This window comes from Diabrotica undecimpunctata, chromosome 6, assembly GCF_040954645.1.
Source record: "Diabrotica undecimpunctata isolate CICGRU chromosome 6, icDiaUnde3, whole genome shotgun sequence".
NCBI classification, from domain to species: Eukaryota; Metazoa; Arthropoda; class Insecta; order Coleoptera; family Chrysomelidae; genus Diabrotica; species Diabrotica undecimpunctata.
Genome location: NC_092808.1, coordinates 130952279 through 130977876, shown reverse-complemented (window position 1 = coordinate 130977876; position 25598 = coordinate 130952279). Strand labels below are relative to the sequence as shown.

At 35.7% G+C, this 25598-nt stretch overlaps 1 long non-coding RNA gene across 1 annotated transcript; it reads right to left on the bottom strand.

Moving 5' to 3' along the window:
- Positions 1-19993: 19993 nt before the first annotated feature.
- LOC140442835 (uncharacterized) lies at positions 19994-23416 on the bottom strand. The gene is made up of 2 exons (XR_011951156.1): positions 23153-23416; positions 19994-20720 (listed from the first exon to the last, which is right to left on the bottom strand). It is a non-coding gene; the product is annotated as an uncharacterized lncRNA (long non-coding RNA).
- Between the last annotated feature and the right edge of the window lie 2182 nt (positions 23417-25598).

Below are 25598 nucleotides of genomic sequence, written 5' to 3'. Positions count from 1 at the left end.
GGTGTCCTCGCCACCAGTTGGGCCACGGGAGTGATTGGCGACTTCAGGTAACTCGTCACTGCTCTGTCCACCCCACTGCTAGTGGGGAGTAATGTAATATTTTTCGTTTGGGCGATACATTTGGGTGAAAGCTTCAGGAATGTGACTCGTTCCAGTACTCTTTCGCTCCGATTTCCATCGCAAATAATGGATATGTGTATCGTGACTGGCGTGATAACTAGCCAGAGGTTGGGAGTACCCATCTTACTCCATTGAGCTGTCTGTATTGTCCTGGCTACCACTGGACATGTGCTATTCTTAGATCGCTCATAAATTTCTTCTAGTATGCAGTTTGGTTGGGTATCCATGTTTCTTATAGCCGTTGGTGAGCACGCTATCTGCGCCTTTGTCAACAGTAAGCACCTTTCTCTATCTTCCGTGGTCAATTCGAAGTAGTGCAGTGTGTTATAATCTACGACCAGTAGATTCCTTGGGGCGACAAATGTGCGCAACACCGACCCCTCAACGTTAAGTGGTATGGCCGTGACTTTGAGCATGCTGTACTTATTTTTCCCTGTCACTATGAAGTAGCCGATGACTGTTATATATCTGTCGTCATGACTGACTTCTGTTTCTATAATGGGTTGTCGTCGTATTTCGACCCCTTGAGGCAGTATCTGCCCTGCTTTCCCTATTAATTTGGTTATTTCACCCGGTTTCACTATATCAATGAAGTGTCCGTGGTTATAGTGAAGGTTTAATATTCCCTCGTAAAATTGAGTATATTCGTTTATGAAGTCCATAACTTGTAATGCTATCGTTTGTATTCGTAACGTGCTATATTCGGTTTCTAGTTTTTGTGCTTTGTCTTCTACTTCGTTAAGTCCTTTAGATATTTCTTGTAGCCCTGTGATTAGTGCTTTGTTAAACTTGTTCATTTGCTCGTTTATCCTGTTCTCTGTGTGATTGATTGATGTTATTGTTTCTAACATTATCTTCGCCTGGTGCTGTGATCCCTTTATTAGCTCCTTTTGGTTATTATCTAATGCTTCAATGTTACTGTAGGCTTCGTCATTGACTCCAAATACTGAGGTTAATATTGTTCCTAATATTCCTCTTTTTTCCCTTCCTTTTATTTCTACTGTCAGCCCCTCGCTTACTGACTCCGCCTTTCTTTGTCCTTCCTCCAATTTCTCTATTATATCCTTACAATTCACGATTTTTATCTCATGACACAGTTCTCGTACGCCTTGTATCATATTTCCTATTAGTTGGTGCTCTGTTCGAATTCTTCCTTTTTCGAGTAACACCTTTATTCGAAATGTTCCCCGGTCTATGACGACCTCTCCAAGGTCTTCTGTGAAAAATCCTGGTACCGGATTATATATTTTATACGGTTCTGCCTTTATGGGTTTTAACATCGTTAAAAACATTATAGCTACTAGTATTTTCTTCCATCTTAGTGCTGCTGCCTTTTTCGGCTTTTCCTGTTTCTCTTCTTCCAGTCGTATTAGCTTATGTATGGGTCTTTTAGTCAGTTTCCCGTTTGCCTTTCTCACTGTTACTACTCTGGTTAATCCCTCCGCTCCAGGGTGTGTTTCTGTTACCCTCGCTAATGGCCATCTGCCTGGAGGTGTATCCTCTTCTTTAATTATAACTATATCTTCTTCTTTTATGTTAGGGTGCGCCTTATGCCATCTATTTCTCTGTTGTAATTGGTGCAGGTATTCCTGTTTCCAAATTTTCCAGAAGTCTCTTTTTATTTTCTCCACTAATCTCCACCTCGTCGGCATCTTCAAATAAGTCGTAAGCTCTTCTTCCCGATTTGGTGATATAATTTCTCTCCCTATAAGGAAGTGAGCTGGTGTCAGGGCTATTTTCCCTTCAGGGTCTTCTGATGACCCACATAATGGTCTCGAGTTCATACATGCTTCTATTTGTGCCAGCACCGTACTCAATTCTTCATATGTTAGAACTGTTTCCCCGATGATTCTTTTCAAGTGATATTTCATTATTCGCACTGCGCTCTCCCATAATCCTCCGAAATGTGGTGCATATGCAGGTATGACATGCCACTGGGTACCTAGTGCCAGTAATCCTTGTTTTATCTCGTCATCTATTTTTTGATTTTCTTTTTTCAACAAATTTGCTGTTCCTACGAATGTGGTTCCGTTATCGCTGAATACGTTGTTGCACTGTCCTCTGCGTGCCGTAAATCTCTTGAACGCTGCGATGAAAGCATCCGTAGACATATCGCTTACTACCTCAAGGTGTACTGCCTTCGTTGACAGACACACAAATACTGAGATGTAGCCCTTATAGCTCCTCTGTCCTCTGCCTCTCGTGGTACTTATTTTTATTGGCCCGGCATAATCTATCCCTGTGTTAGTAAAGGGATGACTCGGGTTCACTCTGTCTTTCGGTAGATCTCCCATTAATTGTTGTGCTGCTTGGCTTTTATACCTCCTGCACCTTAAACATTTTGCTAGATGATCTTTCACGGTTCTTCTGCCGTTGATTATCCAGTATTTCCTTTTTATGTACTGTAGTGTTTGTTGTAATCCGCTATGTAGATTTCTTGCGTGACTATCTGTTATAAGTAACTTTGTTAATGCACTATCCTTTGGCAAAATTATCGGATGTTTTTCTCCGTACTTTAGATTCGTGTGTCTCAGTCTTCCGGTGACTCTTAGAATTCCTTGTCTATCCAGGAATGGTACCAATGACGCTAATTTATTTTTCTTGTCTAATTGCTGTTTCTTCTCCAGCTTATTTATTTCTGGTTTGAAGTAGGCGTGCTGTGTGTGCTTTATCACCTTTAATAGCGTTTCCTCTAATTCTTGGACTGTAAGCTGACTTTGTCCATTGTCCTTCTTTTTTCTGCATTTGTCTGCAAATCTCCTACAATATGAAAGTACTCTTCTCATTCTTTCTAAATTTGAGAATCTCTCGCATATGTCCTCCTTTATCGTTGTCGTGTGCACCGTTATTTTCGTTTTGACTTCCTCCTCATTTGTCTCTGGTATTTCTTCTGATTCCTGAGTTAAAGTTTTGTTACTAGTCAGCCAAGTTGGTCCCTTCTACCATAGCTCTGCTTCTAATAATTCTGATGCGGTACTTCCACGTGAGAGGATGTCCGCTGGATTTTCCTTTGTATCTACCTTATGCCAATTTTTCGGTCCTATAACGCGTCTTATTTCCTCTACTCTGTTGGCGACGAACATTTTCCACCTTTTTGATGATCCCCTTATCCAAGCCAGGGTTATCGTTGAGTCCGACCATGCATATACCTCAATGTTTTCCCTGTTCAATGCTCGTAGGGTTTTCTTCATTAAATTTGCTAGTAGTACCGCGGCACACAGCTCGAGCCTCGGTAACGTCGTTTTCCCTTTCAATGGTGCGACTTTCGATTTTGCTATCATTAGATTCGTTTTAATTTCTGGGCCTAATACCCTTGAGTAGATTACCGCTCCATATCCTTTCATAGACGCATCTGCAAATCCATGTAGTTCTACTCTGTTTATCTTGCTTAAGTTGTTCCACCTGGGCAATGTTATTTTCTCCAGATTTACTAATTGCGCCTGGTATGTATTCCACCTGCTTTGTTGGTTGCTAGTTAATTATTTATCCCAACTGGTCTTTTGCTCCCATAATTCCTGTATGAACATTTTCGCCTGAATTACTACAGGTGCTATCCATCCCAGTGGGTCGTATAGTTTTGCTACTTCTGACAGTACGTGTCTTTTCGTTATTTTCTTTGCCGTCGTTATCCCTATTTTGAATGTGATTATATCCTCTTTAGGTGACCAGTGTATTCCTAACGTTTTCCGTACTTCTTCTTGTTTGAATGCCTTCGAGTCTACGTTCCTCATATCCTCCGGTACGTTCTCCATTATTTTTTCTTCGTTGCTCAACCATTTTCTAAGAGTGAAACCTCCTTTTCTGAACAGTTGTATTAATTCCTTTTGGGCTGTTTCTGCTTCCTGCACTGTCTCAGCTCCTCCTAGTATATCGTCTACATACATGTTTTCTTTTACAATTTTCGATGCCAACGGGAACCTCGCTCCTTCGTCTTCTTGTAATTGTTGTATTGTTCTTAACGCTAAAAAGGGTGCTGCGGCCGTGCCGTATGTCACCGTCGTTAAGTTATACTCTTGTATGTGGTCCTTTGTGTCCTTTCTCCACAAAATTTTTTGATATTTTTGGTCTTCTTCTGCCATTCTGATTTGTCTAAACATTTTTTCCAGATCCGCTGAGTATGCTACCTTATTGGATCTCCATCGTAATAGTATATTTGTCAAGTCTTGTTGTAATTTCGGCCCTGTGTGCATAATATCATTCAGGCTTACTGCCGATGAGCTTTTGCTTGATGCGTCAAACACGGCTCTTATTTTCGTTGTAGTACTGTCCTCTTTTCTCACTGGATGATGAGGTAAGTAGTACCCATCTCCCTGGTTTTCTGCTATTACCATATGACCTTGGTTTTCATAATCTTCCATGAATTGTCTGTAATTCGCTTCTAACTGTTTGTCTTTTGCAAACTTCCTTTCTAGTTGCATCAATCTGGCGAATGCTTGCTGTTTAGATTCTCCTAACTTTGCGACGTCTTCCCTAAACGGAATTTTTACTTCGTATCTCCCTTCTTCATTCCTTTTTACAGTCTGTCGATACAGTTATTCACATTCTTGTTCTTCCACTGAGAAACTTGTATCCTGATTTACTTCTTCTAATTCCCAGAAGTTCTTTATTTGTACGTCCATTTCTTGTCTTGATATCATACAGCTTACTTCTGCTTTTATATTCTCCCTTTCTCGTGCTATTCCCGAAACTATCCATCCTAGTTTGGTGTTTTGACTCAGGAGTCCATTACTTATTCTGTGCATCCCTTCTGTCAATATGTAACTGTATTCTTTTACTCCTAGTAGTAAGTCTATCTTCCCTACCTTGTAATATCTTGGATCTGCCAGTATTGCATTTTTCTCGTTATAGTCCGGTAGAATTATATCCTTTTCCGGTAAATTCCTTGTTATCTTCGGTAGTACTAGTGCTTCTATTTCCATCTCGAAGTCACTTTCGTAATGAGTTTCGATTATAAGTTTCATACTCCAGTTGGCTGTTTTTTCTCCTGACGAGCCTATCCCGGATATGGTCGCCTGTATGGGCTTCCTTGTTGTTCCTAGCGTCGTCGCAGCTTGTTCCGTTATAAATGCGCATTGTGACCCTTGGTCGATTAGTGCTCTCATTATGTGTGAATCTCCTTTCGCATCTCTTATGCGTACCACAGCTGTCGCTAGTAATGCTTCACCTTCCTTATGGCTTGCACAGTTTACTGAATTCTGCCCTCTTTGCTGGTCGTTGCTATTCCTAGGCCCATTGGTATCTTGTGTATTTTCTCGCCTTCCGTTATTTTGTTCTCTGGCGTTGTATGGATTATTATTTCCTCCTCTGTACCTATCAGCTTGGTACCCGTTTCTTCTATTGTTTGAATCTCTTCCATTTCTTTCTTGTGTTTGTTCTCGTTTCGTTTCATTGGAGTTTCTTTTGTTGCTTGTGTTTCCTTTTTCATAATGCAACATATGGTGGTGGTCTCCGCCACAGTGTCTGCACCTATATTGTGAATAACATTGTTTTTCTTTTTTATGTGCTAGGCAGTTTGTACACAATCCTTTTTCTTTTATCATCCTGTTCCGGTCTCTTACATTGAGTTCCTGAAATTCTCTGCAGTTCGGTACTCCGTGATCTCCGTTGCATATCACGCAATGTGTTCTTGGTTTCCTAAGAGATCCTCCTTGCTTCTCTTGTCTTTTTTCTGACTCCAGCAGTTCCAGTGTCTGAAATCTTCGCTGTAAGAATGTTTGTGTCGATTTGTACGTCGGTATCTCTCTACTGTCTCCAATGTGGTTTTCGTACAGCCTCCTAGTTTCATTGTCCCATTTCGTTATGATAATTCGGGCTATCAATGGGCTCCACGCTTCCGTGTCTGTTCCTAACCCTCCTATGGCTTCCAGACTTTCGTGGAAGGTGTCATGTAGTGATTTCAATGCTCTAGCAGAAGATTCCTTTACTTCCTGCGCTAGTAGCATCCTGTCTATTAATTTAAACAATATCATCCTTGGGTTCTCATACCTATCTTTTAGCATGTTCCAGGCCACTTCGTAGTTGGCCTCGGATATGTTTAAGTGTTGTATCATTCTGTTGGCTTCCCCTCTTACTTGAGTTTTTAGGTACTGCATTTTTTCTGCGTTTGATAACTGGTCGTTTTCATGTATTACTTTAGTAAACAGATCGTGGAAAGTTCTCCACGTTTCATATCTGCCTTCATACACAGGGATTTTTACCTGCGGCAATGTCACACCGTCCCTCCTCTGTGTGCTTTCTGGCCGTTGCATTCCTGGCCTTATTTTCTTTAAAACTTCCCTGACTTTCCTCTTTAGATGATTTATTCTCTCTACTTCTCCAATATCTGTAGCGTCCAGTTCCTCATTTACTGCTGCTTCAATCATTAGTGTATTCACCTTTTCCATGTATTCTCTTAACTCTGACTGCAATTCTTCATCCTCCTGCAAGTCTTGTTCATTTTCTGGCCGTAATAATTCCTCGATTCTTTGTTTTCTTATCTGTATCTCCTTTACTTTCGGTGCTTTTCCTCTTTTCAGCACCCTTCCATATTCTTCCAACAAGGTTTTCCCCTCAATGTATGTCTTAAATACCTGATCATAGTATTTTGTTTCAAAATATTTTTCTTTCGTTATACCCCCTTCTAGCAGCTTTTCGTGGTTATTTAAAAATTTTGCCCAATATTCTTCTAATTTTTCCTGTCTATCCCGGATGTATTGTTGATTTTTCCGAGATTGGGAATCCTTTTTTGTATTTGAAACGAGTTTCACTATTTCTGTTCCTATTTCCGCTTGCTTAACGTATAGACTCTCCATGATTATTTTAAAAATTTTTACATTCAGCGGTAAATATATTAGACAATACTAAATGTACGTTATGTATTAAATAAGTATACCTGTATTATAACACTTTCTTTTCTATCGGAATGTGCAATTTAGCGAAATATGAGTTTGACCTTGCCTGCTGTGCTATTCTTTGCATTGAGGTAGGTCAAGATGTAATCCACACACTCTTATAATGATATATATACATATATATATATATATTGTTATCAAAATAAATGAAATTATTTGCTACGTAATTATTTTAATTTTTCGAAATAAAATATTTAATTGTAATTAAAAGCAAGCTATATGTATGAACGTTTCTTTTTTCAAATTGTCATACAAAATTACTGTTTAGTTAATTATAGTTGTGAATGACGTTTATTTTTGTTTTATCAATTCTCTGTATTATTTAAATGGTATGCATTCTAAAGTACATTATTATACGATTGATAGAGTGGAGATTGTTGTTCTAAATTGTTAAATTGTAATAAAAAAAACTTGTTAAATTGTAAGATTGTAAAAGTTGGAAGATTTTGTAATTATTCAAAAACTTACGGTTTTTTGTGTTCTTAGACGTTGAGGATCCCTCGCTTCTGGTGGGTTCTGCAATCGGTCCTGTCCTTTGGCTGCTCTGCGGCTCTAGTATGGCTCTCGGCTTTGGTACTGCTCTCGGCTCTAGTATGGCTCTCGGCTTTGGTACTGCTCTCGGCTCTAGTATGGCTCTCGGCTTTGGTACTGCTCTCGGCTCTAGTATGGCTCTCGGCTTGGTACTGCTCTCGGCTCTGGTACTGCTCTCGGCTCTAGTATGGCTCTTGGCTTTGGTACTGCTCTCGGCTCTAGTATGGCTCTCGGCTTTGGTACTCCTCTCGGCTCTGGTACCGCTCTCGGCTCTAGTATGGCTCTCGGCTTTGGTACCGCTCTCGGCTCTAGTATGGCTCTCGGCTTTGGTACCGCTCTCGGCTCTAGTACCGCTCTCGGCTCTAGTATGGCTCTCGGCTTTGGTACTGCTCTCGGCTCTGGTACTGCTCTCGGCTCTAGTATGGCTCTTGGCTTTGGTACTGCTCTCGTTCTCCCGGGTCTAGTGGTCTCTCTCTGCTACTGAGGGTGTTGCTGGCGTGGACTGTATAGGCTCTCTCAAACTTCCTTGAAGTATTCTGTTTCTCGATAGGACCATGAACAAATTTCCTTCGTTGGCTCAGTGAAGATGTTCGTTCTGTTGTAATGGAAACACCAAATAATAGTAGCAGAGTTTATTGTTGAGACGTACACTATGGGTGTAGACCCGGGATTACTTTGAGTAGAGACTGATGAAGTTGATCGTTGAAGACTATATGTTCGTTGAGTGAATATTGATTGAATGCTTCTCTAGTCAAGAGATATTAGTTTTATATAAATTCTATTTGGGTCAATATTTTTCGCGTACCTAGCGTGATATGTGTATTTAATTTATGTAAATTGTTTAACTTTGTCAGTACTTTTGACTGATGTCCAAATTATTATTTATAATTGACCAAATGTGTATGTAACCTAATTAACTACGTGTGTGTATTTAATAACAAATAGATTCATTCGGTCTACTGGGTGATAAAATTATACTGTCCAATTTCGGATATGAATTATGAAGATTTGATATTGGACAATTATTAAGAACTCAAGAATAAAAATATGGACATTGGAGGGACAGAGAAGATTCTGACAAGTTGTGGTCTGAATTAAAAACAATAATTTGACAATAATAAGACAATCTAAAAAACACAAACCAACAGGAAAAAACTATGGATGGATGATGAAATATTAGAAATTATGCGGCTTGGAAACGTGTGAAGAGATAGAAGACATAGAAAAAAACGCAATGAGAGACTTTTCCACAAGAAAACAAAGGAAATAACTGGAAATAGAAATAAAAGACAGTGTGGCATGCTAACAAGCAGGTATGATAGGGTACAGCTTATTTCAAATCGAGTAACGAGCCCTTCCACGAAATAGTTAATCGCGCAGACAATAAAATATCTATGATCAGACCCATGCAGTGGCGTTGCAATATTAAACAAATTAAATTATTTGAAATCGCACTAATTACAAAATATTACTCACTTAAATAATAAATGGAGTTTGATTGTACACAGACTGTTTTATAGATATCAAACTTTTTGTTTGTTATGATACCATCTTTAATAATTGATACTCTATAAAGTTTGGTAAAAGTTAATTTTTAATTTAGTATCAGTTACCTTAAAAACAGTAATTATAAAGTCATTATTAATAACTCCTTAACGACTCGTTAAGGACATACAAAGAACTGATAAGAATCATTTCCGAGAATTTTTAGTCACTGAGTTTCAAACGAGTTCATAATATAGTCTCATTATGTTGTCGAGTCTCAACAAGCAAGGTGCTACCATGCGTATTAGAACTATTTTGTAGAATGGAGATGGTTAAGTGTAGTACGAGTAAACAGATCAGATTCACACCAGAATCCAAGAGAATAGTTTACAATGTATTTAAATATAGGTAAATACTATTTCCTGAAGATCCAGTAGGAATCAAACCAGTATTAAACAACGTGTGAGTGAAGCTACTGGAGTATCTTTACGTACAGTAGAAAGGATCATTCAACAAGCGAGTATGTTAACAAACGCAGAGTCAAATAATACACTAAAATTTCCAGCTACAACATTTGCTAAAAGGAAAACAACCGTGACAGACTTGAGGGAGTATGACAAACAGTTCATTAGAAATACCATTCACCGTTTTTATGAGACTGAACGTTGTCGTGGACAATTGAAGCTTTTGCAGAAAAGGTTTGAAGAGATGTACGAGTGGACTGGAAGTGTGAGTTCTCTCTACATAATTGTGAAAGATTTGGAGTTTAAATGGAAGAAAACGAAAGATAATCGACGTTTATTAATAGAACGGAATGATATTCGTGCTCTACGCATTAAATATTTGGACAAAATTAAATATTACGCGAAGGAAAGTCAATTGTATATGTTGATGAAACCTATGTACATGCAGGACACACTAAGCTAAATAACTGGACAGATGACAGTGGCAAAGGTTTGTTCAAAAACATTTTAAAACGACGTAATGCCAGAATACCCTTTTGATTTTTAAGTCAGGAGCTAAGACAGGAGATTATCATGATGATATGAATTCAGAAAATTATGAAAAATGGATGAAAGAACAGTTAATCCCCAATTTGCCTGTTGGATCTGTTGTTGTTAGTGATAATGCGTCATATCATAATGTACAAATTAGTAAAGCACCCACCAGTAAATCTAAAAAAATGGATATGATATCTTGGTTAACAGAAAAAAATTTACCATTTGTAATGTCAATGTTAAAACCGCAATCAAACGACAGAAACAAGATCATATTCAATATAAATTTGACAAAGTGCTGCAAGAATGTGAACATGTTTCTTTAAAACTGCCGCCATATCATCCAGACTGGAACCCTACAAAAATGGTTTGGGCGCAAATAAAAAATGAAGTTGCAAAACAAAACGTTTATTTTAAGTTAGAAGACGTAAAAGTGTTGGTGGAACAGGAATTTTCTAGAGTAACTGTAGATAACTGGAAGAAAGTATGTGAACATGTTGTCAAGGTTATAAGTATTTGGAAATAATATAATATTTGGTACATAAGTATTTGGAAAGTGAACGTCGCATCAATGTAATTACTGAAGAATTAAGGATTGATTTAAATGATTTTAGTGACGACGACAGTGCATCTGATTATGAAAGTGAATAATATAATTTAACATTACGATGTAACCTATGTGAATATAAGTTTTCCAAACTGCCCTGTATGTATGTATTATTTTTTTACTTTATTACAATAATTTCGTATATTCTTCTATTTAATTTTGTGACGTTTAAGTGAGTAATAATATAAATAATAAAGGTTTAAAAGTTAAAACAATCTTTGTAATTAATATTTATTAATACTGTAATTTGTAATACGTATCTATGGTTTCACATACGAGTATAAAAAGACAATATATGTATGTGATATATTATAATAATATGTATTAAAATATTGCCAAAAATATAATATAATATCATTGTTTAATAAATTGTGTGTACCTGTCTTTAACAATTTGATTTAAATGATAAGTATTTTTTGGAACGCCACTGCTTTGTTTGGTGAGGCTTTACTGTTCCTAGAAATTTCCGCCACTACAGTTGAAACATACTCTACTGACAACACAAAAAAATAAAGGACGAATGGAAAACATATACTAAATATATTCTGAGACAGCACGGAAAAAAATATCAACAGACGTTTGAACAAACATTTATAATAAATAATTTACCTATTCTAACATCAGAAAATAAATATACATTGAAAAACATGAAAAATGAAAGAGTACCTGGTCCGGATAACATTTACAGTGAAATTGTAAAGCTCTTATAATATTTATGAAAACACATCTCCTTGCAAAAATCTTTAATAATATATATACAGGGTGGCCCATCCTATACGCCTCGATCTCTGTACGGAAAACGACTTAATATCCATCCAAAGATTTTTTCTTCACAGAATTAAACAGAGTCATTAACACTACAATTTAAAAATAATGTGAATTGTACAGGGTGCTCCAAAAAAGATTGGTATATCAAAGTTATATTTTTTCTTATGGAATAGCCAATATTTGATGACATTTTTGAATTGTCCGTAAAACATAAGCTATACTTTTAGAAGTTTCCTCCATACCTAAATACAGGGTGCTTTGATTTATTTCGATTTTTCGAAGACATTTCTCGTCTACAAGGCTAATTTTATAATTCAAATATACTTGTTTAAATCTGAATGATTTTTCAAGAATTAGGAAAGTGATTGTAACCTTACTAATACGATTATATGATATGAATTTTACAAGTTTGACCAATTTTTTGTAACACTGCTAGCTGTAATTACCATCGATATTGTATTACTTTTATTTTGAGAAGGCATTTGACAGAGTGCAGCATAATCGGCTTAAAGGAATTTTATTAAATAAAAACATAGACAGTAGAGACATTAGAATCATATGTAACCTCTATTGGAACCAAACAGCAAAAGTGAAAGTTGAAAATGAACTGACCGAGGATATCCAGATTCGCCGTGGGGTCCGCCAAGGGTGTATTTTATCACCCTTGTTATTCAATTTATACAGTGAAGCCCTCTCAGAATTAGCGCTTGCCGAGGTCAGTGAGGGCCTTATAATAAACGGTGAGCCACTTAATAACATAAGATATGTTGACGGCACCGTCTTTCTGGCAAGAACACTAGAAGAACTGCAACACCTTGCTGAACAACTAAATATATATTGCAACAATTATGGACTAAAAATAAATTTGAAGAAAACCAAGTTCATGGTATTTAAAAAAGCACAAAACATCAAACTTAAGCTAGTACTAGATAATACAGAAATTGAACAAATATCTTAAGAAGATTGTATTACTGTCCATGTAAGTCACATTTTCATTATTATTCTCCTTTCTGCTAACATAAGAGGTCACTTATTGGCCTTCTTTAATTTGAAGAACTTCACTAATGCTTCTAAAAGAGTATTACTCTTGCAGATTTGGACTGATGCTGTTTTGTAAGTACAAAACGAACCGTTTCCGCTAATATATGGAATAGTAACGTCTTGCTTTGTTTCTTTTCTCCTCTTATCTGACTGAGACCTTCAAGAGTTACATTGTAAAAGGTTTCCAATCCTTTCATTATTTTATCACTTATTTGTTCCACTTCCTACGCCAGACTACAGCCCCATGGCACAATGAATACATTGTACCATGGGTTATAATAAGACAAATGGCGCTAACTTCACCTACATCGAAAGATGTCCATTCCAAAGGTGGCTATGTGTTACTAGCTACATATGGAGGTGCGAACTACATTCAATCTGTACATAGATACCAATGGTTCTATATATTCTAGCGCCAATTTTTAAACTAATGCGATTTGCCAGATTTGGAACAAAACTTAAAATAATTATGCGGTTTACTCTGTAAATAGCTCAAAATGGAAAAATTATAGTTAGCAACATTTGGAACCAATCCATCGATATGTGGTCGTTAATGATTTCTCGCATATGTTTGATTATTCTGAAACCAACAAGATTAAAGTGAAAGCTGCAACGTTTGTCGCTAATTTTATTCGAAAAACATTAACTGGAATAATTTGATAAATCAGATAGTGTTTACTATTTTCTATGATATTTTATGTACACAATCAATATAGTACTATTTGAAGTAAATGTATTTGTTGTTTACTACTTTGAAAATTATGCAGATCTAATAAATCTAATTCATATCCGAGGTTGTAATACACGCAATTATCTATTCATGGGATAATTTAAAAACTCAATAAATTTCACATGATTTCGATTAAATCCAAAAAAAATCTTGTTTGGATGTATATTTGTTATACATTTTTCGTTGTGCATTAAAAACATATTGAACTAAAATTGGCGATACTCTGAACCAGGTACCTTCGCATGTTACCAGCTAGACTTGTGTGAACGCCTTTTTTGATTGAGTATTTTGGCTTGCAGCTTGTTAATATCTGCGATATCTTAGTGACGTCGCTTCTAGGGTGTCGAAGTACTCATAAGGAAGTTCGTTTCTAGTCAACGTAAGTTCCTTTCCTCCCATCCAAGGGACTGGGACCAACTTTCTTTTGTCGACAAATAGTCTGCCCATTTTATAATGATTTTTCTTAAGATTTTGGGCTCGGTTGTCATTATAGCGTTTATTTGGCGGTTGTTACGCGAGGCGTAAAGAACCGCCCTGTACTAAACGATTGGCCTTATATAGGTTTTGTACGTGTGCAGGAGAGTTTTGTGTTGCGTGCTGCCGAATTTACCTGATAGCGCTCCTAGGAGTCTAGACCTCTTTCTCGCCCTGTTTACAGTTAGGTTTAGTTTAGTGTCCCAGCTGAAGTTCCTCTGAAATTGGACACCCAAATAGAATGGAAGTCTATGTCAAGTCACACATGTCTTATGTTTTTGTTGGATTAAGTGTGACTATCCATTTGTTGTACCATTTGACAATTTTGTCAAGTTGGGGTCAAATGGGGTCGTTTTATCTGAATAATTCGACATAATAGAGCCCTGTGACTGTTTTGCGCTTCTCTAGGTAGTCATCTTTTAAAAAAAAAAAAAAAAAAAAAAAAAAAAAATGATAAAAAAGAAGAGAAGCTAGAGAAAGATGGCTAAATGAGCAATGCCAGGAGTTGGAACAACTGGAGCGCAAATATGACTTTTTTAATGTACACAAAAAGATTAAAGAAATGACAGGAAGGAGAAGAACAACACAGACAGGACAGATCAAAGATACAGATGGTTTACTCATAACAGATTTACAACAAAAAATGAATCGATGGACAGAATACATATCACAACTTTTTGATGACAAAGATAGACAAGAAATCTCAAACGAATATACAGATGATACAGGGCCTGATATAATCAGAGAAGAAATAGATTATGCAATCAAACAAGCAAAAAGTGGTAAGGCCCCCGGTCCTGATGAAATTCCCGTAGAACTGCTCAAACTTATGGACGATGAATCTATTAAAATACTCCTAGATCTATTTAACACAATATATAGAACTGGAATAATACCTAGGGAATGGCTCCGTTCGACCTTTATACTACTGCCAAAAAAGGCAAATACAAGGGAATGCAGCGAATATCGTACGATAGCCTTGAGGAGTCATGCTCTAAAACTGTTCCTGAAAATAATCCATAATAGGATCTATAGGAAATTAGACGTAGACATCAGTAACACTCAGATGGGATTCAGAAAAGGGCTGGGTACAAGGGAGGCTCTGTTTGCAATGAACGTTCTCTCACAGAGATGCTTAGACATGAACCAAGAAATTTACACCTGCTTTATTGATTTCGAAAAGGCCTTTGACAAAGTACAACATGAACCACTAAGACAAATTTTAATAAAGAAAAATATAGACAGCCGAGATATTCGAATTATATGCAACCTATATTGGAATCAAACAGCAAATGTGAAGGTTGAGGGGAGGCTAACAGAAGAAATTCAAATCCGTCGAGGAGTCCGGCAGGGATGCATCTTGTCGCCACTTTTATTTAATCTGTATAGTGAAGCTATTTGTGAACAAGCACTCGAGGAAGAAGATCTTGGTCTGATAATAAATGGTGAGACGATCAACAATATAAGGTATGCTGACGATACGGTTCTCCTAACGGGAACGCAAGTAGAACTACAACATCTCGTTCAAAGTCTCAATATATACTGTAACAGTTACGGCTTGAAAATTAATTTGAAAAAAACTAAATTTATGGTAATCACGAAATCAAAGAACATCAGAGCTAATCTTGTAATAGACAATACAACAATTGAGCGTGTGTCCTGTTATAAATATCTAGGTGCTTGGATCATAGACGATACTGATCAAACAAAAGAGATTAGATGTAGAATAGAAATCGCTAGATCAGTCTTTAATAGAATGCGCAAACTCTTTTGCAATCGTGATATCAATATAAAGTTACGAATACGAATGCTGCGGTGTTATGTCTTTTCTACCCTGTTGTATGGAGTAGAGGCTTGGACACTAAAACAGTTGACCACAAAAAACATCGAAGCTTTCGAGATATGGTGCTATAGGCGCATTCTCAGAATATCATGGATGGACCGCGTCACTAACACGCAAGTACTCCAAACTTTAGACAAAAGATGCGAAATTCTAAATGAGATAAAAACTAGAAAGATGGAATACTTGGGGCACATTGTGAGAGGTGAAAAGTACGAACTTTTAAGAAATATCATGCAGGGCAAAATTAAGGGCAAAAGAAGTGTGGGAAGAAGAAAAATATCGTGGCTTCGTAATCTACGTGAATGGTTCGGGTGTAGTTCGATTGAACTTTTTAGGCGCGCTGCTAACAAAGTCGCAGTGGCCATGATGATTTCCAATCTCCGCTAGGAGTGGCACGAGAAGAAGAAGAAGGTAGTCATCGACGACCTCTTGTGAATCACAGAAAATGGAGGCTACCACCTTTCCGGCCGTTAGGACAGTCTTCGCGTCCTTCAGAGCACGTTCGTTGGGTACTGCCACTGTTTCGACTGTTTCTTGGTCCCTGGTGTGTACCAATGGATTCAGGTTACAAAATGGTTACGAAACAACGTACAAACTCCTTCGGATTATGCTTAAATATCGTCAAACACTGCTCTTTAGTGGTCGTACGGTTAAGCTTGTTGTCCGGAGTGAGCAAACGCGATGACAGCTTTCCCATGTCCAAAATTTCACGTAGGATATGATATACTCTGTCTTTTGATATGCCTACTGTCTCAGCTATCTCACGCACCTTAAGGCGGGGTCGGCCAATATGAGATCGTGGATTTTGTCTCGTTATCCTCCGTGGTAGTCGATTTTGGGGCACCTGGGCGTGGCTCATCAAAAACCGACGTACGACCACGTTGAAACTCGTTAAACCAATTTTCGAGGGTTGTCATCGAAGGAAAGTCACCATATACAGCATTCAAGCGCTCTTTGATTTCCTTTGTAAAAAGAAGAATCGAATCACTGATCGATATTGCTCTTTTTCCATTTTTCTAAAATCCGCGGACACGCCCGCTTTCGCACATTAGTCGTCAAAACAAACGTAACTCGTTTCAAAAATTTACTGTTTTAACAAATATATTTTGAATTGATAAAATTATTTTAAAACATTGTAGACTGTTTTTCATATATAAAAATATCATTGTTGGAAATTAAAAAAAAAGCACATGGGGAGGGGCGCAATTTTCAGCATTGGAACCCACACTAAAAAATCCTGGCTACGCCTATGAGAAACCTGAAATAAATACATATACCTGTATCAACTTAATAATAATAATAACTTAATAATTATAATTAGTATTTTATTTCATAGATAGATACAAATTCATTCTGCACAGTTACTGCCAATATCCAAAAGAGAAGAGTTCCTAAGGAAAGCAGTAAAATTTATTTAACAAAAAAGAGTGTGTTGAATGAATATACAATTGAATGGAAATGAATGAATGAAAAATGAAAATGAATACAATTGCGGGAAAACGAATAGGTTACCAACTACAAGGTGTGGAAGAACGTCAAAGAATTATTGCTGAAAAACTGATATCTGATAGATGCTAGATATCTGAAGACGCTACTGTATATTGCAGTAATCCATCTGCTCAATATAGTTGCGATAATTGCTCTTACACAAATCATATTCTTCATCATAATCTTAATAATACTATAATAGATATACAATGCAATAATACAATAATACATTGGCAAAGTGTAATAACAACAGACAATTTATTTAAGTTGTCACATTATTTCGTTTTCTTTATTTTTTTTTTGTATACATGTTATTTCAAACAAAATTACAAAGTTTGATTTGACAAAATATTATTTGAATGTCGTATTACATAAAAATAAATATTATGTTCTCGAATGCTGCTTACTTACTTTACTTACCTTCAAATATTTTTTCTTCGGCTCTTCATAAATAGCTCGGCAGGTTTCACGAAAGATTTGGCTATGATATGGAGCAAATATATAAAAGTGACAAGCAGAGGGACTGCCTCAGTCACGGATTATGTCTCTGACCAAATAGATTTCAATGACCCTCAAATTTTGGCATTCAAAATCATGGCCCTCATTCTCCGTATGCCCAAATGGCGCTGAACTTGGTAGTTTTTGGGATCAAGCCAGGAAGTAAAGGGGTGCTAAGAATCTGCGGAGTCTAAACCGCTACCCAAATATAACAACAATGCTTTATATAGCTATATTTAAAACTGCCGCTCGCTATCAAATCAATCCAGACTTGTAGAACTCGAAAAATAAATTGAAAATATAAAACGGGACGTCAGAGAAAGAACTATTGAAATTAGCGTCAGGAAACACATTCTACTACCGAGAAATATCAACGGGCAGAACAGGCGTTATTGGATTCCTAATCAACAAGAAATGGAAACGAAGAGTAGTAGAAATAACTAATATCTTGGATAGAGTAGCTAGCGTAACCTTACAACAATCAAAAAAAATATAATATACAAATCTACCTACTTCACAACGATTACTCACAATTACGAAGATATAGAGGAACTAAACAGTAACATAACTGAAGCATTAAATAACAATAAAAGTCACTTCAAGTATTTAATTGGTGACTTAAATGCCAAAGTGGAAAAGAGGAACGGCAAGGAACAAGTCATGGCAAATACATTCTTTAAGAAAAAATCAAACAGAATATAGACTTCGGTAGCACAAAATGAAACCACTAAGAACGAAATTGGCTTCATTCTAACCAAAAAGATTGCTACAGCAAAATATGTCAGTGTAATAAATAAGTTTCAAACAGGTAGTGACCACAGACTATTCAGAACAAAAATTGTTCTATATCTGAAACTAGAAAACATAAAATTAATCACAAAATCAACAGTAACCGGTATAAATATTAACAATCTAAAAGAAAACTCAGATCACCGCAAAAGGATAATTGATGAAAGATTACATGACCAAATCGACGGCTCTCAATTTATGGAAGCATCCTTGATAGTAACAAAGAAATCGGAAGCCCGCAACAACAAAATGAACATAATAAACTGTCTGATAAGACCAAAAAAAGTCTAAAACAAAAGAAGGGAAATGAAAATAAGTTGCAACATAGAGAATAGTAAATCATTGTTCTAACAAACGAAAACAACAGAATTACAGACAGAAATGAAATAATACAATTCGTGACTAAATTTTACAACGAACGAACTATACAAAGCCCCTAAAACACTTACCAATTAGTAAGCAAGAAGATGTACCAGAAGTCCTTCCGGAAGAAGTAGAATCGACAATTACAAAAATGAAAAACAGCTGAAATAGATGCCATAACAGTGGAACTGCGAAATACGCTGGCAAAAAAAACCTGGAAAATCTTAGCAGGCATATTTACGAATTGCCTAATATCAAGGTGCATACCAGATCACTGTAATACAGCAAACATAATTGTCATTAATAAGAAAGATAGCAAACAGGATATCAAAAACTACAGACCTATAAGTCTACTACCAATCATACACAAGATATTCACAAAGATCATCAACAACAAATTAGCAAATGCATTAGATGCTGCACAGCCAAGAAAGCAAGCTGGTTTCAGAAGTGGATTCAGTACCCTGGGCCATATGCATACGCTTCGGGAACTAATGAGTAAAGCTTAACAATATGAAATGCCACTAGCATTAACCTTCATAGATTTCGGGAAGGCTTTCAATTCTATATATCCCAAGGCAGTAATAGAAGCTGTGACCAACCAAGGCATTGAAAAACCGTACATAGAGACTTAAGAAAATATATACAGATAAGCAAAAGCTAAGGTAACAACTTATTAAAACACTCCAGAATTTCCCACTACCAGGGGCGTTCGACAAGGAGACGCAATATCACCAAAGCTCTTCACTGCAACTCTAGAAAATATATTCAGCTAAATAAATTGGCAGAACAAAGGTCTATCCATTGATGGAGAACACCTCAACCATCTAAGATTTGCAGTCTACAAGAACATAAGCGACCCAAATGTAACTAGCAATGAAATTGGCCCAAAAATGAACGTGACAAAAAAAACCACGTACAATGAGAATGACCTAGTGGATGTAAAAGATGTAATAATAAATAACACTGCACTTGAGACAGTAGGCGAGTATGTATACCTGGGATAATTAATAGATAAATCTGGCTCCTTACTCCCAGAAATCAATAGTAGAATGATTTGATAGAAATTAAGTTATATTTAAATGAATATAACTGAATTATATTCAAAAAAAGATGTCACTCCAGCATTCGATCAGTGTATACTACCAATCATGACATACGGCTGCGAAATTTGGACACTAAAGAAAGAGATAATCGGGAAACTCAAAGTCACTCAAAGGTCAATGGAGCAATGCATGCTAGGTAAACAAAGAGAGATTGAAAAAGAATAGAATGGATCACACAGAAAACCAAGGTCACTGATGTAATCCACAGAATTAAATCTTTACTATTTTTGCCTTTACGTTATCTTTAATAAATAAACATAAATTTTAAAAATAATTTATTAAATAATAAAGAGAGTCCATATAAAAATATATATCTATTATAACAATTAAACTAAACAATAAATTAATAAGAACAGCATGAAAAACTAGTAATATATTCATTTTATAAACTAAGCAGTCATTATGTCAGATCAGTTAAAAATAATTAGAAATAAATAGTTTCATGCCGAGCTAATATAGATATCCAAAGAAAACAAATGTCATTGCATATTATATTTAAGCATGGTTTTAGAAACAACAAAAATTATTCTAGAAATTTTTAAATGCTTTTGGCATGTACCTATGTACTTTCTTTAATAAGTTTCATGACTAGGATGTGCAACTACGATTGTTTTATTGGATATACGTTTTAACTAACAAATCGTTTTTAAGAATATCTTCTTCAGAGGTAAACTTCACCTTTATAATATATTTTAAGCTACTGTTGGAAATCTGTCATAAGAATCCGCATAATTAGATAATGGGTGCCTTGGCTGATTGTAGTGAGTGCGATACACTCGCCTGATACGAACGTAAGGACGATAATAATGTCTTGTTGGTGAATCCTCCAGCGATTCGTCCGAATATCCAATGTCAGGTTCCGCTTGTCTCCTTACCAAAAAGAGTCTGTTGAGATTAGCAGGTTCTCTATCAGCGTAGTATAAATACTGCGAATCATCTGGAACTGGTAAGGCATGTGTTGAGAAACTAACGATTATCGTTAGAAAGATCTGAAACCAATATAAAGAAAAAATGTTAAAAAATATGGTTACAATTTTATGAAAATTTTAGGAAATGTAAAATATGTTATGTTTAAAATATTATTTCATTGTGGTTATCATAATCATAGTCAATTATAGTCATATTTAGAATACTTTGAGGTTATGATCCATATTCTGTTATATTATTATAACATGCTGAACTTGATTATCGAGGGAATTATAAAATTAGAAAATTACACCATAGAAGAAATTTAACAATATATACATATGCCTACATTACGACCAAAAAAGCACTAGAAATAACCAGATACAAAAAGAATTAATTTTGGTTGGATTGCATACAGCAAACTATACTAAAGCAATTTGCAATTAAAGGTGACTCATCTACAAGTTGAACTGGAAGCTAACGGCAACAATGTTAAATGTCTGAAGTAAATTCTTACTAGCTCTTGCCGGGGTCATTTTTATTGTGTATGCTTCGCCAATGTGGATAAGTGAAAAGAAAGATGCTTCCATAAAATTTGCCCCCGTAACAATATACCTTCTGCATACCGGAGCGATTCACGAGCGAATAATTGAACGAATAATTGATTAAGTTGTTGAATACTTTGAAACATCAGTAAACTTATCAGCACTTCGCTGGTTTATATATTTACGTCCTTGGAAAGAGTGGAAACGGGAGAAATAGTTTATTCGTTCGGTTTCTTCATCATCAAGCGTCCATATCTGCATAGCAAAGTGACTGAAAATTTAACTAAAAGTTTCATGTTAATCAAGAGTGTGACAAGGCTGTATACTAAGTTCTATTTTGTTCAACATATATGGCGAATTAATAATACGAAACGCCATTGAAGGATGGAAATTGAATCGATCATTGATCGAATATTTACCATCCAAGTCTACAACTAAAATTACTACTAATAAAATGTGCCGTACACTATCTCCGACTGTATGGTGTAGAGGTCTAACCAATGAACGAATACTGCTGCAATAAGATAGAAGTATTCGAACAATCAAAAGAATAAGAACAGAAAGAGAATTAAAGGGTCCAGGGAGAAAACGTCATCAGTCGATTTTTTCAACAAACTGAGGTCTCTATTTATTTTTGTGGTACTGTTACTTTTTGTGGTAGGTTACTAAGGTAGTGAGACTACCACTCACAGTGACTATTCAGCGTCCAGTGAAAGTTAAACTGGTCTATCAAGCAGAAAAACGAAGAAACATAAAAGAACTGACAGAGAGCGACATGTAATGGAAATTTTTCTTTTCAATTTTTTACTTTTTTTATAATATTGTGAAGTAAAAATTATTGGAAAAATAATAAAAAAATAATAATAAAAATTATTAAAAGTTATTGGAAGTAAAAAATTCGTTATTTTTTGTGCTAATCGCTAATTTTCCATAAATCTACATATATGGGTTTATATTATAATTCTAAATTAGCACATAAACCGATTAAGACGTGTCTAAAAACGACACACGATAATCACAATAAAATAGTAGTAGGAACATTAGGAAAACATTATCAACGCACAATTTCTATTAAAAAATTCAAATGGAAAGATCTGCAAGATCTGACTGCATTCCTCGTGAAACCAGAATCCAAGTTGTTTTATCAACAATTAACATTTGTCGAACAATCTGAAGAGAGCAATGACGAATTTGTCGACGATCCGCCAATAGACGTCTAATATAGGAGAATAAGTGGCACTATATTATATTTTTATTTTACATAATTGATTTATAGGAAAAGCTTATTTTTACTGTTTTTTAATAAAAAATATATTATTTACCCAAAAATATTGTTTGTGATTATTTTTCTTTAAATTTGACTTTATAATAAGTCAATAAATCTTAATTTGTAATTTTCTCGTAATCAATCCAAATGGACTATTGCCGTTCTTCCCCTGTACCTTTCTTTCAATTACTATTAACCATTAAAAGTGCAACTTTTAAAGGAGGATACATATTAACTTCTAGGAAGGATTAGGAAAGAAGATCAACATCCAAAGAAACTTTGTGGAAACACGAAATATAGCGACAAACTCAAAAAAATTTTTAGATCGCAACTCCAATCGACTATTTTGTGCAACTGTATCAAGAATTCAAATATCTATAATGATAACCAAACTTCAAAAAGGAAAACACATCTGAAGAAAAACAATTTTCTCCATTTCAAGCAAAATTATATCTAAAGAAGTGTTTGACTTGACTTGAATGGAAATTTTCAAGAGGGCACATGCTTCACTTTCTTGGAAATTTTCAACCACAAAAAATATCTTTAAATAAATACCACTAAACCAAACAGTAAAAATGAAAAAGGTACCATCTACACAAAAGTTGTAGGTGGTACTAAAATTAAATATATATTTTATTCGTATTTTTTTAAATATTATTCCAACATGATTTTAAAAATAAAAACATTCCAATTTATTACTCACCAAGTATAGCACTTTCATTGTAAGCACACTTTTTAAAGATAACCTATATTCAATGTCAATGTTACTCTTAGAGGGTAAAAAGATAAACTGAATAAACCCACAAGACATTGCCACATTTATATAAAAACAACAATCATATGGAAAGTCCTGAGCAGTAAGTAGTTAACAAGAAAGATCAATTGGTAATGTCCACAAAGATGACAAAGAGATGAAATCCAATTCACACAGTATTTTATATTAATATACAGTTATTAAACATATTGTTATAAGTGTGAGATTACTTTTCGGAATTGTTTGTTTATCGATTGAGCAATAGTTAGAAGAATGGTAATAACTTGTTAATTGTTTACTCTATTTCCTATGATAACATAATATTTATTCTTTTCAGCTACAGATTTTTCGGGCGCCTAATAATTAACATCATTAATTTTTGTTTATAACCATTTTTTACATTTTTGAAGATACATTTTTGGCATTAGTAGAGGAAAGTACCCAAAAACCACTTATGTGAATCCACTGGGATATTACGTGAAATCCACTTATATTTCATAGTTCCATAGAGGCATTAATCCGCCAATGACAAGCAGAGTTGCTTATAAAGAGGAAGAAGAAAAAGAAGGATAGATTTTGGATACAAAAAAGTAGATAAAAGACAGCTATTCATGGAATCCTATCTTTTACGGATATAGCGAACGGAATACTAAAACAAAGTTAAACAGTATCGTTTAGAGAACTTAAAACACAATCAAAGCTAGAAATATTATTTTAATTGAATAAAATCAAAGAAATGATAAAAAACATTTAACTAAAATTATGAAAATTAATCGTCTACCGGAAAAACTAAATGTCTTTGTCAGCCCTTGCACAGACTGTGTGGGACAACAAACTGCACATGATGCACATTAGCCACAACCGTGTCATTGAAAAATTTGCCAAGGCAAAAGATGCATTCCGCCTCATTAGGTTCTACAATTCTTGGAATTCCTTCTATCACATCGCACTTTCCGCTGGAAAAGCTCTTGTCTTCTTTACTACTGCTAGATAAATTCTGTAGATATAGATAGATTATGTTCTTCCTTGAAACCAAACTTCCTTTTTACTAGTTCTTTTCTTTGCCCGAAGAGATGCCTGGTTTGGAACTGCGACCACGTTGACCTTGACCACGCCGAGTTTCTTTATCTTCTCTACATTTTTGGGTTTCAATTAGTTGTGCCTTGTAGGGCGAAGCAGTAATGACTGCAGACTGATAAGCTTTCCATCCCCTAGTTGAAGTCCCCTTTTTTATTTTCGGAACAGGACATATGTCGAATGGATTTGCTGCGTTTGAGAAGCTAATTTATGGTGATGTACAACATGGTGGTAGAGTTAACCACAAAGATGTTGACGACTCACCTGCCTGTGCTGTAGAAGATGTTGATAACTTATGTCTTTCATACAGATAAGATGACGGTTTTTTGTTCGCCTTTTCACTATATTCTGCATATGAGAGCAAATGCCTGTTAAGGGTATATATCCCCGTTACCTTAAATCCATTAACAGCAATTTGAGCTGTTTGGCATTTGGCATAGGCCCTCCCAAATAAGTCCATTATACTGTAAGCACAGAGAGCACGGTTTTGTTTAAGCCACAGCCTAACTTCTTCACTGTAGTAGGTTTACAAAGGTCTCATGAACGTCCTATCCAAAGGCTGTAATTTGTGTGAACAATGGGGAGGCAGTGACACTATATGGTTTACTCTAGCTAGATCAATGACGTCAATATTCTGTATATGGCTAAATTGCCTATCTAAAATGAGTAATGCTGGCTTTTCCTCTGTAGGACTACACAAGTCTATAAAATTTTAAAACCATTTGGTGAAAAGAATGAATTGTATCCAACCAGAACAATACACCGCAAATATCGTCCCCAGTGGTACACCTTTCTTCAATTGCTCACTCATATTTTTGCGAGGAAAAATTACCAGAGGTAGTACAAAAGTACCGGTAGCATTCATACAGCAGAGTTAAAAGAGTTCATCTTTTTGCTGAAGTTAAAACATCTATTTGTTTTCTCTTTCATGCCGATTACTTTCGCAACTTTGGATTGTACCACAGCAATTTCGGTTTCGTCCACATTATAAATTTTGTCTGGGGTAAAGTTTCCATTATCGTGAACATCCTCTAAAAGGTTGTAGAAATTATCTGTATTTTCTTTGCTAAAATCAAGGGCTTTGCTGTAAGATGTACTGAACGGTTGTCCTTTCTGACAACTTAGCTTGATGAAGTTTTAAAAAAAGTTGAACCTACTTCCTTTCTGCGATGTCATTTTTAAACGGATGTTTGATGCCGTTATTTTTTGCTAACTGAACAGCCATTCTCTCTTCAGGTCACTACGAGTAAGTCCAAAACACGAATCCTAAATAGCAAGACAATAATTGACAAGCTCATTCTCAAGGCTATCGCTTAAA